Source organism: Microtus oregoni, unplaced genomic scaffold, assembly GCF_018167655.1.
Source record: "Microtus oregoni isolate MIOR12 unplaced genomic scaffold, Mior012 000031F_ref0000149, whole genome shotgun sequence".
Taxonomy (NCBI): Eukaryota; Metazoa; Chordata; class Mammalia; order Rodentia; family Cricetidae; genus Microtus; species Microtus oregoni.
The window spans coordinates 5,509,804-5,528,470 of NW_024543090.1; the positions used below are offsets into that span (position 1 = coordinate 5,509,804).

At 39.3% G+C, this 18,667-nt stretch overlaps 1 protein-coding gene and 1 pseudogene across 1 annotated transcript in view; both read left to right on the forward strand.

The window, feature by feature from the left end:
• Ccdc73 (coiled-coil domain containing 73) overlaps nt 1–18,667 on the forward strand; it is a 140,632-nt gene that overhangs the window by 49,955 nt on the left and 72,010 nt on the right. The gene's annotated exons all lie outside the window — the stretch shown is intronic.
• Nucleotides 361–12,333, forward strand: LOC121465666 (annotated as a pseudogene).

Genomic DNA, 18,667 nt, shown 5'->3' on the forward strand with positions numbered 1-18,667 from the left:
ATTAAGCAAAAAAAACCTATAGTCTAAAATAATTGGTCTTATAAGATATTATGGAATATTGCAAGAAAACAGTTGAGTAATTTTTTTGATAGAAGTTAGCAAAATATAAGTTCATAAGTATTAGATATTATTATAGCAAATATAATGCATGTTTTTCCATCTATTAAAAATATTATTTTTTTCAATTTATCATCAGATAAATGGCCTGTAATTCCTAGGGAAATAGGAATAGCCTGTAAAAATATTTACTGTGTCAGCTAGATAGTTTGTTTACTCCTTCCTTCCTTCCTTCCTTCCTTCCTTCCTTCCTTCTTCAGGTAACATATATGTGCTAAGTAATATGTGGTGCTGAATATAACTATGAAGAATATAAAACATGTTCCTACTTTAATGAAGTTTATGGTATGTTTTAGTTTATTCACCTATTGATGTGCCTTAAGGGGAAAAGGGTTTGTATTGACTTTCAGTCAATCACAGTAGGGAAGGCAACATAGTAAGTAAGTAGGAGCTTGAAGCATTTGGTCACATAATACCTACACTGAGAAACAAACCATGAAGAATGCTTGCTGTTGCTCAGCTCCCTTCCTTTACTTATACAATCAAGGATCCTAAGCAAGGGAATGGTGCCACCCACAATGGTCAGGTCTTCTCACTTCATTTAACCCAATCAAAATAATTCCCCAAAAGCATGGCCAGAGGTGTGTCTCCCAGATGATTTTATTCTAATCAAATTGAGATCCTGGGGTCTCCATTGCAACTTAGGGTTCTCCCTAGAGCATGATGTAATGGTTTCTTCTTCTTTTTCCCCCCAAGACGGGGTTTCTCTGTAGCTTTGGATCCTGTCCTAGAACTAGCTCTTTTAGCCCTGGCTGGCCTCGAACTCACAGAGCTCTGCTTGCCTCTGCCTCCCGAGTGCTGGGATTAAAGGTGTGCGCCACCACCGCCTGGTTGTAATGTCTTCTTAAGATCTCTTTGCAGGCGTGCCCTGTGCCCTGGGTGCTTCTACGCCCAGCATTGCCACTCCGGCAACTACTGCAGCCTGTGCCCAACTGTGCCTCTGGCTTTTTGGGTTGCACCACGCTCTGGCCTCCTGCAGCTCCTGGTGCCCTGCTAGGCTGTGGAGCTCAGCACACTGAGGGAGACAAAGCCTTTGTTGAATTCTTTTTTTTTTTTTTTAATATTCAAGACAGGGTTTCTCTGTGGCTTTGGAGCCTGTCCTGGAACTAGCTCTTGAAGACCAGCCTGGCCTCAAACTCACAGAGATCCGTCTGCCTCTGCCTCCTGAGTGCTGGGATTAAAGACGTGTGCCACCACCGCCCAGCTCTTTGTTGAATTCTTGATGGATGAAATTAAGGAAGAGAAGAAAATCCAGAAGCATAAGTGCCTTCCCCAGAGTGTTTGGAGATTGGGAGCTGGAAGTGAATGGGACAGAGGCTAAATTATTACGCAAAGTTGCTAGAAAAAAGATCACTATCACCTTCAACGTTAACAACAGCATCCCTCCAACATTTGATGGTGAGGAGGAACCATCACAAGGCAGAAAGCTGAAGAACAGGAGCTGGAACTAACATCCACTCCCAATTTTGTGGTTGGAAGTTACAAAGAGTGATGGCAAGAAGACCTTTGTACTGGATTGTCACTACCTGAGGATGAGATCAGACAAGAAGAGGAGGCTGGGAGTGATATTTTCTCTATTAAAGAAGTTAGCTTTCAGGCTACTGGTGTGTTGGCTGAGGTTTCTGTCCCTGTTAATCATAAACTGATTGGCCTAGTAAGTCGTTGCTTATATCTGTTCCTTTCTCTAGAATTACTTACCAAGCTCTCTCAGGTTTTCTGTGAATGCAGTTGTCTACACATTGGGCACCATTTGTTGGCTGAGGTTTCTGTCTCACCCAGTCCTGCAGTCTTTCAGTCCCAAAGTATAATGGCGTAAATGAATGCAGACAGATTGTAAAAATATATACAGCTTTAATGGGGAAATAGACTTACTGAACCACCGTTCCCGCGGAGACCAGGAAAGCAGAAGCAAGCGCTGCGAGCATGCTCGCCAGATTTATAGGTAAACATTAGGCCGATGCAAACACGCCCCCTAAGGGGCTGGACTTATCTCTACATCTCCCCTTTTTGTCTAAATAAGACAGAACTAAACCAAATACAACTATATACAATAATAACAAATAAAAATATAACAAACAATATTGAGAACAAAAGTTTTGCTAAACATTCTATCTCAAGGAGTCTAAATAATGTAGAGAGTAACTACAATTATATAATCTTCAACTTTCTCAAAGATCTGAGAAGGGAATAAATATTACTTAACAAACAAGATATATCCAAAATGTGCAACAATTGACAGAGACAACTGACTACCTGGGCAATCACCCAAAGTCTTGTTTGCAATGTTGAGTCAACCAACTTTGGCTAAGGCCTAACATAACTGACATACCATTATTAAAGGCAAGGAACTTTTCAAAACTATCTTACCCTGTCTTGGCAGGATATGACAGTCCTGTTTTATCCATTGATGCATGCTCTGTATCTCTGTCAGTGGTTGAGGTATGGGCATTTCTTTGCCCAAAGGCCAGTTCTGCCAAAAAGAAAGGCTCCAGGTGGAGTGTCTTTGGTGCTCAACATTGTCTCGGGAATAGAGTGGTGTTGCCAGGAGCAATTGTGTCTCACTATCACAAAACTCTGAGTTAGATTAAAGGCCATTTTCTACAGCTCTTTGAAGAGGTTGAAGATTATCTATCTATACTGAGTATAATCTCTATATATCTAAAGAACCTGATTAGTCTAATTATAAATGACAAACTTAGATGACTATTAATCTATATAATTCTCAATATCTATCTAACTTAAAGACTAAGACAATAGACGACTGTGTAACAAATGAGGACAATGACCTCCAAATATAAACACTGTACAAATATACATTGCAGTATGGTAAATATATATCAATACACAAACAATATATAAGTATCTTAATCAGAGGTAGAAATGTACACTGCAATATGGTAAATATATACAATATATATATCAATACAATATATGTCAATACATAAAAAATGTTTCAAACAGAGGTAGAAACATGCATGCATACAATAGTCAATATAATTTAACTTTGTATCAATATACAAGAATCGATACCAATATATTTGTCTAAAAACAATAATTCACAATTATAAATCTATTATCCCATCATCCATCTTTTTTTATTCAAAATGATCCCTGATCTTATAAAATTTCTCCCCCAACCTCCCAACCCCTAAATGATGTCCCTAAACCCAGGGGCAAACTTTACTGGGAGAGGGGATGTTGTCCTCTAGAATTACTTCCAGCTGTCATGGGGGTGACGTTCTTTCTGGGGGATCCTGTGAAAGTAAAATGATGGTTAAATTTCAAGATCAATGCCTTTTAAAATTGCAAATAGTCTTTGAGTATTTTGTGCAGGTCTGGCCAGAATGTTGTACAAGATGTGCACCATTTCAGCTAACCAAATTGGGATCGTCTTGTGCAGCTGGTACCCAAAGCAGGTCTTGTAGTAGTGCTATCAGTATCATGACGTCGTATCAACCAGGTAGAGTTGTTGTTGTGGGGCCCCATCTTCTTCCTGGAAACTTCAAATGTCACTTCAGGAAAAACTCATTGTTCATTGTGAAAAACTTAAACATTAATCATATAGACATATATAGACATACATATATATATTCACTGAAAGGCATGATAGACATATTCAATGAAAAGTATGATAGATATGAAGAAAAGCAAAGATGTTTTCTAAACTCATATTTCTTTCTGTCCCATATCATGGCTCTTGACAGGAGACAGAAACTCCAGAAACTCTGGGTTTTTCTCTTACTAACAGGCTTGCAATTGGAGAGGGACTGAGCCAGAGTCCAACTTCAAAACCAGCTCTACATATTTATAAAGAAATGTTTAAAAAGATATATATATATATATATAAATTAATACTTACAAAATGTGTCCATCCATCAGTAATTAAATATTTATGGTCCCTTAATTTCTTTGAAGATGAGTATTTTCCTGTGGAGATAAGAAAAGAACCCTGCCCCCAACCTATCTGTATTTCTTACCATCAGTATGCTCGCCATCCTTGTGAATGAATTGTTATTTATCTTTTCCAAGTGGCTTCTCTTCTTCAAACCGAACCTTTATTAATTTTGATGGTATCCACAATTTTTCCTCACCTGTGGAGATAAGAGCAAAACCCCTTCCCCAACGCAGCACATCTCCTGGCTTCCATTATGAGGTCAGCACATCCTTGAAATAAACTGGTTGATTTAGTTCAGTAGACTTTTCCATTATCCAATTTCTTTCTGTAGCCGTTGTTCCCTTCTCATTAGTGTTGAGAAAATTCAAGGTTAACAAAGCATTATGTAACCTATTTCTGGGGGTGTTTTCCACCCCTTTCTGTTTGTTCAACATATCCTTTATAGTTCGATTTGATCTTTCTATGACTGCTTGACCTGTAGGATTGTATGGTATACCTGTAACATGCTTGATATTGTAATAATCAAAAAACCGTTTCATTTTCCTAGAGACATAAGCAGGACCGTTATTCGTCTTTATTTGTGTAGGTATACCCATGATAGCCATGACTTCTAATAAATGAGTGATTACTGAATCAGCTTTTTCTGAACTTAAAGCAGTTGCCCACTGAAAGCCTGAATAAGTGTCAATGGTGTGATGAACATATTTTAATTTGCCAAATTCTGCAAAGTGGAACACATTCATCTGCCAGATTTCATTCCTTTGGGTGCCCTTATATTAGCCCCTGCAGGCAGTGGTGTTTGGTTATAGAAAGAGCAAGTAGGGCATTTCTTTACAATCTCCTTAGCTTGTTGCCATATAATAGAAAACTCTTAGAACCTTTGCTATTAACATGATGTTTTTTATGAAATTCAGAGGCTTGTAGCATACTACCAATCAATAATTGATCAATTTCTGCATTACCTTGTGCTAGAGGACCTGGCAGACCTGTATAGGATCGCATGTGTGTTATATACATAGGGCAAAGCCTGTTCCTGATCAAATCTTGAACCTGGATAAACAATGAGGTTAGTTCTGTATCATCAGGTATAAATTCAGCAGTTTCAATATGTAAAATAACTCTTTCTGCATATTGTGAATCAGTAACTATATTAATAGGTTCTTTAAAATCCCTTAGCACCATAAGAATGGCATATAATTCCGCCTTCTGGACAGAATCACAAGGACTTTATTCCACCTTATCCAAATCTTCTGATTTGTAACCTGCCTTCCCTGATTTACTGGCATCAGCATAGAATGTACGGGCTCCAGTTATTGGAGCATCACGGACGATTCTAGGAAGGATCCAAGAAGTTCTCTTTATGAAGTTAAGCCTCTTGCTTTTTGGATAGTTGTTATTAATGTCTCCTGTTGCGGGAGGTCCTCCCACTCCTCCAGCCTATCACCGCTGAGATACCAGCCCATTGGGGTGTGGTCTCTCTCCCTTTAAAAAAGCGGCCACTTCCCTCTCCTCTCTCTCTTCACTTCCTGCTCCGCCTGCGACTAGACTCCTTTCCTGGTTGAGTAGAGGGCTGTTGCCTGGGACAGTGATCTGTAACTTTTTTCCCCTTTAAATAAATACCACCCTATTAATCATAATCCCAAATTGGTGTGGCATTGTTTGTGACTTACGCCTTCAGTCTCCCAAAAAATTAGCATAAGCTTTTAGCCATGGTTCATTATCTTCCCATAATTTCTTTAGTTCATCAGCAGTGAAAGGCACTATAATTTCTGCTGGGTCTATGCCTGCTAGTTGATGAAGTCTCAGCTTGCCTTTTATAATTGACTCAGAGACTTTTTCCACAAAAGTTTTCAGTTTCTTACTTGGTTTATGTGGTAAAAAGATCCATTCCAAGATAATATCATCTCTCTGCATTAAAATTCCTGTAGGAGAAATTTTTGATAGTAGTATGATGAGAATACAATCGGGCTCTGGATTCACCCTGTCCACATGTGCCTGTTGTAATTTTTCCTCAATCATTGTCAGTTCCTTTTCTGCTTCAGCTGTTAACTCTCTGGGACTGTTTAAATCTTTATCACCATCCAAGGTTTTGTTCAAATGAATTATTATCAGGTGTTATCCCAATAGCTGGTCATAGACTGGAAATGTCTCCTAACAGTCTTTGAAAGTCATTAAGAGTCCGTAAGCGATCTCTCCTAATTTGTGCCTTTTGTGTCTTAATTTTTTGCAAACCTATTTTATAACCTAAATAATTAACAGAATCTCCCTTCTGAATCTTTTCAGGAGCAATTTGCAATCCCCATTTAGGTAAAAGTATCTTTATTTCTTCAAACAGTCTGTTCAAGGTATCCATGTTTGAATCGGATAACAAAATGTCGTCCATGTAATGGTATACTATAGATTTGGGAAATTTCTCGCGTATTATTTGCAATGGTTGGTTCACATAATATTGGCACAGGGAGGGGCTATTTAACATGCTCTGGGGGAGGACGGCCCAGTGGTACCTCCTCGAAGGTTGAGAATTGTTATGAGTAGGCACTGTGAAGGCAAATTTTTCCCTATCTTCTTTTTGTAAAGGTATAGTGAAAAAACAATCCTTTAAATCAATAACTATGAGAGGCCATCCTTTTGGTAATAAAGAGGGCAAAGGAATTCCAGACTGCAGAGGGCCCATAGGTTGAATAACCTTGTTGATGGCCCTGAGATCTGTCACCATTCTCCATTTACCTTATTTTTTTTTTAACCACAAATACAGGAGAATTCCAGGGGCTGGTAGATTCTTCTATATGTCCAGCATCTAATTGTTCTTGTACCAGCTGTTCTAAAGCCTGTAACTTTTCCTCAGCTAAAGGCTATTGCTTTGTCCATATTGGTTTCTCAGTCAACCATTTTAGAGGCAAGGCTGTTGGTATCTCTGAAGGGACATCAATTGCTTGTTCTTGTACAGCCCGAATGGCCGGTTTTCTCCGTTTGTAATATCTTTTAATATTATTCTCAGAAATATAGGCTCTAGAAGTAGCAGGAATGTTAATTTGGATATTCCATTGTTGTAATAGGTCACGACCCCATAAATTCATTGCAATATTGGCTACATATGGCCTTAATTTTCCTATTTGTCCCTCTGGCCCTATACATTCAACCCATCTCGTGCTCTGCCTTACTTGAGATAGGGTTCCAATTCCCAGGAGCTGAACATTTACATTCTGAAGAGGTCATTACGGATGCCAAGATTCTGGGGTAATGCTCAACAGAAGAACTTCAAATGGCCAAAAGACACTTAAGGTCATGCTCAACTTCCTTAGCGATCAGGGAAATGCAAATCAAGACAACTTTAAGATACCATCTTATACCTGTCAGAATGGCTAAAATCAAAAACACCAATGATAGCCTTTGCTGGAGAGGTTGTAGAGAAAGGGGTACACTCATCCATTGCTGGTGGGAATGCAAACTTGTGCAACCACTCTGGAAAGCAGTGTTTCGGTTTCTCAGGAAATTCGGGATCAACCTACCCCTGGACCCGGCAATGCCACTCTTGGGAATATACCCAAGAGAGGCCCTATCATACAGCATAAGTATATGCTCAACTATGTTCATAGCAGCATTGTTTGTAATAGCCAGAACCTGGAAACAACCTAGATGCCCTTCAATGGAAGAATGGATGAAGAAAGTATGGAATATATACATATTAGAGTATTACTCAGCAGTAAAAAACAAGGACTTCTTGAATTTTGCATACAAATGGATGGAAATAGAAAACACTATCCTGAGTGAGGTAAGCCAGACCCAAAAAGAGGAACATGGGATGTACTCACTCATATTTGGTTTCTAGCTATAAATAAAGGACATTGAGCTTATAATTCATGTTCCTAGAGAAGCTAAATAAGAAGGTGAATCCAAAGACAAACACATAGGCATCCTCCTGAATATTAACCTTCATCAGGCGATGAAGGGAGACAAAGACAGAGACCCACATGGGAGCACCGGACAGAAATCTCAAGGTCCAAATCAGGAGCAGAAGGAAAGGGAGCACGAGCAAGGAACTCAGGACCGCGAGGGGTGCACCCACACAGTGAGACAATGGGGATGTTCTATCGGGAACTCACCAAGGCCAGCTGGCCTGGGTCTGAAAAAGCATGGGGTAAAACTGGACTTGCTGAACATAGCACACAATGAGGACTACTGAGAACACAAGAACGATGACAATGGGTTTCTGATCCTACTGCATGTACTGGCTTTGGGGAAGCCTAGGCAGTTTGGATGCTCACCTTACTAGACCTGGATAGAGGTGGGCGGTCTTTGGGCTTCCCACAGGTCAGGGAACCCTGATTGCTCTTCGAGCAGATGAGGGAGGGGGACTTGATTGGGGGAGGGGGAGGGAAATGGGAGGCGGTGGCGGGGAGGAGGCAGAAATCCTTAATAAATAAATAAATAAATAAATAAATAAATAAATAAAAAGCTGTATGAGGACCTGCTGGTCTGTAATCTAATTAAAACATTAATTAAAAAAGATTCTGGGGTAATGATACTTATATCAGCACCTGTGTCCAGAAGGCCAGTAATAAAAATGCCATTTACATACACTCTCAGCTTAGGTCTTTGATCATTTATAGAAGTTTGCCAAAACACACGTAACTCATCTTTCTGATCATTATTGCTTGTAACAGTAGGCCTGGGGCTTCCTAATTGTCCTGACGAGGTACGTTCTCTGCAGAAACTGGAAATGACTGAACCATGTTTGCCATGGGGGCCTGTGAGGCCCCCCCTCTCACGTTTCCCCTCTGTATCAGGTTGCCTTGTCTATCTCTTGTAGACCTGCATTCATTCATCTAATGTCTGCCTTTTCCACATCTTCTACATAAACGTGAAGGCTGAGTCCTATTTCTGTTATTTCTAGAAGATCCATTATTATTATTTCTGAAAATCCGTTGTCTACAATTCCTTTTCATATGACCCATTTTGCCACAATTAAAACATTTGGTATTCTGGTGTCTCCTTTTACCATTGGAAATTGCTTCTTCTACCCATTCTTCAGTGCCATAATCAAATGTATCAACATTCAGTGTATGCAAGACCCATTCTTCCAAGGGCGCTGATCTGAGCTTTAAATGCTCCAAAATCCTTTTGCATTCCACATTTGCATTTTCATAAGCCAAAGACTCAATCATTATACGTCTTGCTTCTGGGTCAGATATCCCTATTTGTACAGCCTTAGTTAGTCTTTGTAAAAAGTGACTAAAGGGTTCTCTCTGACCCTGTTTAACTCTGACAAATGATTCCATTCTCTGTCCTGGGTCTTGTACCCTGTCCCAAGCCCTTAAGGCTGCTGTAGTACACATGGAGAGTGTGTTTTCATCCAGATTAGCTTGTTCTTGAGGGTTGGAAAAGAGCCCTTCACCTAGAATTTTATCTAGGGAAATGTCAATTCCCTTTGCTTTTTCCTGCTGTTCTAAAAGTCTTGCCTCTTGCCTGAATAAGCATTTCCATTTCAATTGCGGTCCACTCTCAAGTACCGCAGACCTCAGCTGGAGCCAGTCCGAGGGGGTTGCTCTGCTTGTCGTGGCCCAAGATTTTAGCATCTCTTTAACAAAAGAGGCGTGCATCCCAAAAGTCATGACAGCCTGTTTAATTTCTTTGAGATCATTCATACGGACAGGCTCCCATGTAGCTTCCTTGATGACCCTAGGGTTTCTAGAACCAATCACCTTCTCTGTTGTTATTACTGGAAAGGCAGGTAGAGCTGTAGGTAGGGCTTTGTGGAAATTGTCCCAGAGAGATTTGCCCACAGATGTAGTTAAAATTTGCCTTTCTACCCTTGGCTCTTCATCAGAATTTAGAAATTCCTCAATCTTTTCAATTCTATTCACCATTGCCTTCTGCAATGTCTGAATCTCCTGTCCAGAATTATGTTTCAAAGCCTTCATTGAGGATTCTAAAGTATGAAGTTTGTCCATTAGAGATAACATGTCATCTTTGGACATAATTTTTATGGCACAAACCGTGCCTTCTTTTATTGACAATCTTTCTGCCAATCTGTCATAAGCTTTAGACAAAATCCGATTGTCACATTCAGCAGTTTTGATTCTCTCAGTTAATGTTTCAGTTCCTACAGAAAGAGACTGAAGCTTACTATCCAAATCAGCTGTTCCCTCTTCCATAGTAATGAATTTCTCCTTAACATCAGCCTGTACCTTTTTTTAAATATTGCTCAGTTGCTCGAATCATGTTAAACAAAGATCTGTTCTCTTCCTGGAGAACTTCAAACTGATTCTTGAGAAGATTGTTGTCATTCTCAATTGTTTTTAAGCGTTCACCCTCTGCCTTAAGAATCCTGGATTCGTCTCGTAAAGACTTTATCATATTTCTATTATCAAACCATATAGTGCCAAGGAAACCTACGAATCCCAGAAGGATCCTTAGATGCGGGGTGATAGACACCTCTTGTAAAATCTCCCACATGGTACAATTAAAAAAAAACTGTTAAATTCTTGAATGGTAACATGTTCAGACATTTTATTTATAAAAGAAAATTTTTTTTACCTGCAATGACCGGTTCCTGACAGTGGTGGTCTCTGTGTTTTTGGAGCCTGTCCTGGAACTAGCTCTTGTAGACCAGGCTGGCCCCGAACTTACAGAGATCTGCCTGTCTCTGCCTCCCAAGTGCTGGGATTAAAGGCGTGTGCCACCACCGCCTGGCTGGCCTCGAACTCCCAGAGATCTGCCTGCCTCTGCCTCCTGAGTGCTGGGATTAAAGGCGTGAGCCACCACCGCCTGGCTGGTCTGGAACTCCCAGAGATCCGCCTGCCTCTCTGGATATTATGGGCCTGAAGACCGAGTGTATCGTGGACTCGGCACTGGGGCCCGAGTCACGAACTAAAAAAACGGAACCCGGGAGCGTGCTGTGTTAGCTAGCGGGCTATGTGCTTGAGTCCAATCGCGCTTCCTGAGCTCGGGTAGCTAATCTTGCTTGCAAAGGCTGGGAAAGATTGAGCTTGGCAAAATAGCCCAACTTTGGACGCCAAAATGTAACGGTGTAAATGAATGCAGACAGATTGTAAAAATATATACAGCTTTAATGGGTAAATAGACTTACAGAACCACTGTTCCTGCGGAGACCAGGAAAGCAAGCGCTATGAGCACACTCTCCAGATTTATAGGTAAACATTAGCCCGAGGCGAAATGCCCCCTAAGGGGCGGGACTTATCCCTACATCTCCCCTTTTATGTTATGTTAATCATAAACTGCTTGGTCTAGTAACTCAGGCTTCTTATTACTCTCATAACTTAAATTATCTCGTAATTCTTGTCTGTGTCAGCCAAGTGGCTTAATACCCTTTTTGGTGAGGCAGTCATATCTTGCTTCCTCTGTGTCTGGGTGACAACTGATTTTTTTCTTTTCCCAGATTTCTCCTGTTCTCTTTGTTCTGTCTCTACTTTCTGCTTGGCTACTGGCCAATCAGTGTTTATTTAAAATACAATTGACAGGGTACAGACCATTGTCCCACAGCACTGGTGATTCCGAATCAACACAGATTCCCTGGACTGGGCCTTGTGTGACCACCTGATGGATTTCCTTATGGACCTAGGGGCAGACAACACTTTTACAGATGAGTTGGTGGAGCTCAGTATAGTCCTAGAGCACCAAGAATTTATCACCTTTCTTGAGGACCTCAGAAGTTTTGTCAAGAGCAGTAGAACTGTCAGAGACTGAGGGCTTTAATTTAAATGGCAAGCTTTGACCAGTGAACAAAAGCTACCTTGATGTCAGAATCATGCTTTGAAATGGCTGTCATCCTAATATGGGAGGAAAGAAGCAAGTTTAAGTTATTTCTGTTAACGCTTCCATTTACTCTTCATTTGGATATTTTTCTCCTGTACAAATCTATTATTTGTAGATTTTTGTATAATATAATGATGGATAATAAAATTAATGCTATCTACTAAAAAAAAAATCTCTTTGCAGAGCCGGGCAGTGGTAGCACACACCTTTAGTTCCAGCAGTTGGGGAGGAAGAGACCAGCATGGTCTACAAGAGCTAGTTCCAGGATAGGCTCCAAAGCTACACAGAAACCCTCTCTCAAAAAGCAAACAACCCCCCCCAAAGACACCCCCCCCAAAAAAAAAAGATTTCTTTGCAGGGACTCTGACCCTGCCTGGCTTCAACACTCTCTGGAATCAGGGATCTAGACACCATGACCCCTTCAATTTTTTACCTTTTAGGTCTACAACTGGTACCGCTTGGGTAGTGCTGTCAAGTTCTGCTGCCAGATACAGGTGTATCTTGCCCTTCATGGACCACACCTCTTATCAGCCTCTGTGTCCTAACCCTTGGAAAGCATTCTCCTAGGCAATTACTTTAGAGGAATAGGGAAACAAACACTTTTCCCTAACTACATTCTTAGTTACGCTCTCTCCTTTCAAATAAGTTTGTATTTTGACAAGTTGGAGCCTTTGATGGGTGTGGTTTTGTCCTTAAGACGCTATTCCTATTGTGTGCAGAACAGGAGTATTTTTCTTCTGTAGTGTTGATCTCTTTAACAGTTACAGAATCGGTATGTTTATATCCACAAAATAACATGCTGTTTTGATTGATTGAATCTATAGATCTATAGATCAATTTAGGAAAAAGACCTGACATCTTGTCAAAATTGTCTTCCTTCCCTGGAACATGGATAATTTTCCATTATTTGGTTCTATTTCAAGTCAATTTGTATCTTTTATTAGTAGATACTAAAAATATAACAATATAATGAGTTTCATGAGAACATTATAATGCATGTATATGATATGTTTTAATTGCATTCAGCCTTCATTGCCTTGTTTCTCTGATACCAATTGATAGTCACCTTCTCAAATAGTTTCCCTTCTATTTTATTTTTTTTAATGACTGTGAGTTTTGTTAGGGAGCTTGGACACCTTACCAATGGCTACATCACAGAAGATGTATATTCTTCCTCCAGCAACCATTAACTGGCTATAAATTCTCAGGTAGAGGCAGGGTCTTGTGAGTTCTTCTCCTCCTCCATAACAGGATGCTGGTGGCTCCAACCTTCTGCAAGTAATCATAGCTTATGTCCAGGACTGCAACAGCGATCTTATACCTGGGAGTCATTTTCCACACAACTCCATGCCCTTCCTCCAGCTCTTAATTCTTTCTACTCATTATAGTGTTCCCTGAGCCTTAGAGGGGGTGATATAGATGTCCTATTTATAGATGAGCATTAATCTCATACTTATTTTCATTTCTTTGGCCAGTTATAAACTTGTACATTTACTGCAGCACTAGCCAAAACTGACAGCAGCACTAACCTATGCACACAAACACAGCTGTTTTGAAGGCAGCTTGCCCATTTAACAAAATAGCAGCAGTAGCTTGCACTCTAAGGCAATGGTTTTTCAACCTTGCTTGGAATGTAGGAAGGAATCATGCTGGCCTAGCAAAGTGGCTGTAGTAGATTCTTTTCTAAGGTCCTCTAGCCCCAGGAAATAGGGTAGGGTTCTAATATCATACTTGATTTCCCTCCTTTTGAGTGGGCCTTGAGTCCAGCTAGATAGCTGTTGGTTACCACCAATATGTGAGGGCTATTTATTGGAACTTTTTAGTTACTTTGTCATGCTGGTTATTGTTGTTTATAGGTATTACAACTGGGTAGAACTATTAATTTCTTCCCTCCCTTCGTGCCTTGGATAATATTTTCCATTACCATGAAAGCTAGACTGCAGGAAGGGGCTTTCAGGTTAGATCCAGCTCTAATAATCACTTGAGCTTGGTGTCCTAAGTATGAGCTATCTTCAGCAATCAGGTTTTATCTTCAACCTCTGAGAGGCAACCAAGGGCAACAGCAATCATCTATCTTGTTTTGGGAGTCATTTGGATTACCCTGATTAACCATTTGAAAGATTTCTGGTTCTTAGTACTGGGATTTTGTTTATCTGTGGTTTTTGTGGGAGCTTTGTCAGCCCAAGTGACTTAATAGCCTTTAATGTGTGTGTGTGTGTGTGTGTGTGTGTGTGTAATTGAATACATATACACTTATATGACATGTGTTGTGTATAATTTTAGGTAAATTTAAGATGTAGTGGTTTGGATAGGGATGGTCCTTATAGAATTATGTGTTTGAATACTTGGCCCATATGAAGCTGCACTATTAGGAGGTGTTGCGTTACTGGAGTAGTTGTAGCCTTGTTGAAGGAAGTGTGTCACTATGAAGGCAGGCTTTGAGCTTTCATATATGCTCGAACTACACCCAGTGTGACACACGGAGTTTCCTTCTGCTGCCTGTTGATCAAGATGTAGATTTCTCAGCTTCTTCTCCAGTACCATATCTGCTTGTATGCCTCCATGGCCAACTGTGATGATAATCAACTAAGCCTCTGAAACTGTAAGCCAGCCCCAATTAAATGTTTTTCTTAATAAGAGTTGCTGTAGTCATAATATCTCTTCATAACAATAGAAACACAAACGAAGACAAGATAGTATGATTCCTTGAGTCTTTATTAAACAACATTGGTATAATGTATTCCTTGTTTCTCCCTCCTTTTGTATTGATCTCCTCCCATTTCTCCAGTTGGAGCCCCTGCCCTGCTTTTCTGCTGTATTAATCTCTTACATTTCTTTTAGACACTTTTTTAGAATTTCTATATTTTACATCTTTGTTATTGAATTTATTTTAATTCAAATATTTACTTTATTAATAAGGGTTTTTAAAAAGTTCCCTGTTTGATGATTCCCACAATTTTGCCATATCTGATGGTTCTTATATTTGATTATGCTTTTATAAAATAGTTTCCCAGAAGGAAGGCCTTGCTAAGAAGAGGATTCTTTAGCTTACTTAGAAATGGTTTCTTTTTTTCCTGTACAAGGAGAATATTCACTAGTATCTTTTGTGAGTTCACAGTAGAGCTTCTATAGGGAAAGATAGCAGGAGTAGGTCCACAGGCCCCATGACTTATGCTCCTGGAGTTTCACACTAGCCTCCAGCAATTGGTAAATTACATTTAAGGTTTTCCTAATCTGGCATTGACTCTTATAGAAATTGCTGCTCTGGTAAATGGAAACTCTTTGTGTTTGACTGTACCTTCATTTCTAGGCTAGCAAGTTTGTCCAGGATCTACCTTCTGCAACAAGTCTAAGAAGAACCGTTGACTTTTCCATTTGCTGTGGTTTCTACTTGTTAGAATACTTATGTACCTTACATCGTCATAGAGAAACTAGAAGTCATTTATATGTATTTGTAATTTTGCTGAAATTAGTATTTTATTGAGCATCCAAAGACATGTACATATGTTTGAAAGAATTTGGAGTCTTTCAGATGAACAGTATATACTCTGTTGCATAATTTAAGCAATCAGGAAATTTGTCTACTTTTTTCTTGTCAGTCCGCCTGAAGAACAGCAGGACCTCTCAGGATAAAGATTGACATACTGTCTAACATAACAGAGTTCAAAGACCATTTATATCTGTTTCATTATACAATATTATTATAATATAGAAGTAGTAAGTCTTTTGATGCCAGTAAATTAGTTTTATATTCTCTGAACTCTATTTTTATGTCTCAGGGGTTAGAAAGCAAAAGCATTAAGAACAGTAGAATACATAGTAAATAATCACATTTCTATCCCTTAGAAGAAGCCTTATGGCCAGACATAACAGTGCAAGCCTGTAATCCCAGAAATTGTGGGTTTAGGAAGGAACATCAGGTGTTGAAAGCCAGTCTCATTTACATAGTGAGTTAGAGGCAGTTTGGGTTACCTAAGGTGCAGTTTCAAAAGGAAAAAAAAAGCCTTATGTGTAATTTAGATATATAAATGTTGCTTTGTGGATTTGAGAATTTTTTATTAATTTTTATTGAGCTCTACATTTTTCTCTGGTCCCATCCCTGCCTCTCCCCTCCCTTTCAACTCTCTCCCAAGGTCCCCTTGTTCTCAGTTTACTCAGGAGATCTTGTCTTTTTCTACTTCCCATGTAGATTAGATCTATGTATGTCTCTCTTAGGGTCCTCATTGTTGTCTATGTTCTTTGGGATTGTGATTTGTGGTTTGGTTTTCTTTCCTTTATGTTTAAAAACCACTTATGAGTGAGTACATGTGATAATGGTCATTCTGGGTCTGGTTACCTCACTCAAAATGGCGTTTTCTAGCTCCATCCATTTGCCTGCAAAATTCAAGATGTCATTAATTTTTTCTACAGTTTATTTCTTTTTGTTCTAAAGTTTTCAAATGTTCTGTTAATTCACTAGTGTGGGATTTTTCCAGCTTCTTTATGTAGGCATTTAGTGCTATGAATTTTCCTCTTCACACTGCTTTCATTGTGTCCCATAAATTTGGGTATGTTGTGTGGTCATTTTCATTGAATTTTAGGAGGTCTTTAATTTCTCCCTTTATTTCTTCCTTGACCCACTCACGTGAGTACTGTTTAATTTCCACATCTTTGTTGGCCTTCTGGAATTAGTATTGCTTTTGACTTCTAGTTTTAAACCATGGCGATCTAATAAAATACATGGGGTTATTTCAGTTTTTTTGTATTTGTTGAGGTTTGTTTTGTTACCGAGTATGTGGTCAATTTTTGAGACGGTTACATAAGGTGCTGAGAAGAAAGTATGTTCTTTTCTGTTTGGATGGAATATTCTATAGATGTCTGTTAAGTTCATTTGAGTCATAACATCTGTTCCCTTATTTCTCTGTTCATTTTTTGTCTGACTGACCTGTTCATTGGTGAGAGTGGAGTGTTGAAGTCTCCCACTATTAGTGTGTGTAGTTTAATGTATGATTTAAGTTTCAGAAGTGTTTCTTTTATATATGAGGGTGACCTTGTTTTGGGGGCATAGATGTTCAGTATTGAGATTTCCTCTTGGTGGCTTTTTTCCTGTGACTAATATGAAATGTCCTTCTTTGTCTCTTTGGATTGATTTTAGTGTGAAGTCTTTTTTGTTAGATATTAGGATAGCTACACCAGCTTGTTTCTTAGGTCCATTTGATTGGAATATTTTTTCCCCAACCCTTTACTCTGAGGCAATGTCTGTCCTTGAGGTTGAGGTGTGTTTCTTGTATTCTGCAGAAGGATGGATTCTGTTTTCGCATCCAATCTGTTAGCCTGAGCCTTTTAATAGTTGAGTCCATTTATATTAAGGGATATTAATGACCAATGATTGATATGTCCTGTTAATTTAGTTTTTATTGCTGGCGATGTTAATTTGTGTGTTTTTTCCCTTCTTTGGGATTTGCTGCTATGACACCATCAATTGTCTGTGTTTTTGTTGATGTAGCTTACTTCCTTAGGTTGGAGTTTTCCTTCTAGCATTTTGTGTAGGGCTGGGTTTGTGGCTAGGTATTGGTTAAATCTGGTTCAGTCATGGAATATCTTGTTTTGTCCTTCTATGGTGACTGAAAGTTTTGCTAGGTATAGTAGTCTGGGCTGGCCTCTGTGGTCTCTTAATGTCTACATAACACTTGATCACTACCTTCTGGCTTTCATTGTCTCCAATGAAAAGTCAGGTGTAATTCTGATAGGTCTGCCTTTATATGTTACTTGGCCTTTTTCCTTTGCAGCTCTTAATATTCTTTCTTTATTCTGTATGTTTAGTGTGTTGATTATTATGTGGCAAGGGGACTTTTTTTTTTTTGATCCAATCTGTTTGATGTTCTGTAAGCTTCTTGTATCTTTATAGGCTTATCTTTCTTTAGGTTGGGAAAGTTTTCTTTTATGATTTTGTTAACTATATTATTTTGTGCATTTGAGTTGAACTTCTCTTTCTTCTATATCTATTATTCTTAGGTTTGGCCTTTTCATGGTGTCCCATATTTCCTGGATATTTTGAGTTAAGCTTTTGCTAGATTTAAAGCTTTCTTTGATGAGTCTATTTCCTCTATTGTATCTTTAGTGCTTGAGATTCTCTCTTCCATCTCTTGTATTCTTCTGTTTATGTTTGCGTTTGTGGTTCCTGATCGTTTTCTCATGATTTCTGTTTTTATAATTCCCTCATTTTGTGTTTTCTTTATTATATATTTTTCAGTTTTCAAGACTTGAATAGTTTCTTTCATATGTTTGAATGCTTTTTCTTGGTTTTCTTTAAGGGATTTGCTAATGTCTTCCAATTTTTTGTTTGTCTTTTCCTCCATTTCTTTGAGGGAATTTCTCATTTCCTCTTTAAGAATTCCTGAAGTTATTTTTTAGGTCATTTTCTTCTGTTTCATCTATATTTGTTTGTTCAGGTCTTGCTGTTGTAGGGTCTTTAGGTTTTACTGGTGTTGTATTGCTCTTCGTGGTGTTGTGTGTGTTCTTACCTTTTCTACTCATCTTTTCTTCTAATAGAGTGGTTGGGGCTGTCTGTGATTCTGTTGATTAATCTTCTAGGTGCCAGTGAATCCAAGGCTCAGACGGTTGTTCCTGGTGGTACAGTCAGAGTCTCACGGTCTTAGTTACCTGGTTGGTCACTCTGTGTTCCTGGAGGTTACTCAGTGCTCCTGGGCTTTGCTCTGCTCCCTTGGAGTTTGCTCTCTCAGGCCTGCACTGGCCTAGGTTGTCGGCTCAGACCTATTTCTGTAATGTCCCTGGTCTGGATCTGTTCTTGCAGAGGCTCCTGGCTTGGGGTTGGTCCTCTAAAGGACTCTGGCTCTAATATACTCCCTCGGAGGTCCCAGACTCATGCTCAGACCGGCA